A 1269-nucleotide genomic window follows, 5' to 3' on the forward strand; every position below is an offset into this window, starting at 1 on the left:
TTGCTCACAGTAGAGGAATGTTCGTATCCCCTCGAAGCATTTTTCCAACACCCCTTGACTTAAGAAATACAGGGGCTCACTCTGATGGACAAACCACTCCAAAGCAAACCTTGGGCAGGTGTGGGCTCTGCTGTACTGTCACATGCTGCTGCTGCTGCTGTCGGGGACCTGTGTCTGTGTGCTGCCCCGGGCCGTGCCCAGCTGACCGCCTGGTTTATGTTCCATTCTGAGACACAGGACGCCTCGCACAGTCTTGCAGTCAGCTGTGGATGGGAGCCTGGATGTTGACCCTTACTGCAGGCATGAACACTGGCAGATTTCTTTGATGAAGGAAGATTTTGGGGAATACACTTATCACACTCCTTTGTAAAATATGATGGTTTGGTGAAGCTCAGTTTGGTGGCAGATGTCCTGCTCCTTATGGACTTCATAGATTATGTGAATTTTGCTGCATCAAAAAATGGATGATTAAACCAGGTCCATCTTTGGCAGAGCACTTTAAATAGACTTGGAGGTACTACTTCTCAGGGGTTTTATTTACTATCTTTGGTGGGGAATTGTATAAATCTTGTTATGCATCTAACAAAGTGATTGCTAAAAATGTGTATAGATGTAGAACTTTTATGAAGGACTATGAACCGACTTAACATGTTTATTTTTATTTATTTTAATTTTTTTTCCTTTATTAATTTTATATCATTTATTTCTTGTTTTAAAAAACAACACAAAACAATGGTTAGATGTGATGAAGTAGGTGGCAATGCTTTAACTGTGTGTGTGCTGTTAGGCCTGAGAACCTCTTTGACCCTTCAAGGGCAGTACTCACCTTCCCTCCTTTCATACAACACTCCTTTATTAATTTTAGAGAGAGAGGAAGGGAGAGGGAGAGAGATAAAAACATCGATGAGAGAGAACATCGATTGGCTGCCTCCTGCACGCCCCCCACTGGTGATCCGACCCACAACCTGGGCATGTGCCTGACCAGGAATCGAACTGGCGACCTTTTGGTGCGTGGGTCAATGCTCAACCACTGAGCCATACCGGCCAGGACTGACTTAATATGTTTAAAAGAAAATAGATTTTGAAACTTGTTCTGCCATGACCAGAGATAGATCTTTTTTTATTATATTGTTGGTTTTTAAGTTAAGCGTCCTGATGCATAATGCATTTGCAACAATCTAAAATGCTTGGTCAAGCTACCCCGACATGCTGCCCAAGTCCTACCTCACACTTTGTCACTGAAAAGCCGTGTCTTCCTGTCCAGGTTGC

The 1269-nt window shown here is 43.3% G+C and overlaps 1 non-coding gene across 1 annotated transcript; it reads right to left on the reverse strand.

Annotated features, from left to right (window-relative positions):
• Positions 1 to 724: 724 nt before the first annotated feature.
• On the reverse strand, positions 725 to 848 carry LOC118622145. Its single transcript, XR_004957961.1, has one exon. It is a non-coding gene; the product is annotated as a U6atac minor spliceosomal RNA (small nuclear RNA).
• Between the last annotated feature and the right edge of the window lie 421 nt (positions 849 to 1269).

The sequence above is a fragment of the Molossus molossus genome, unplaced genomic scaffold, assembly GCF_014108415.1.
Source record: "Molossus molossus isolate mMolMol1 unplaced genomic scaffold, mMolMol1.p scaffold_m16_p_8, whole genome shotgun sequence".
Classification (NCBI taxonomy): Eukaryota; Metazoa; Chordata; class Mammalia; order Chiroptera; family Molossidae; genus Molossus; species Molossus molossus.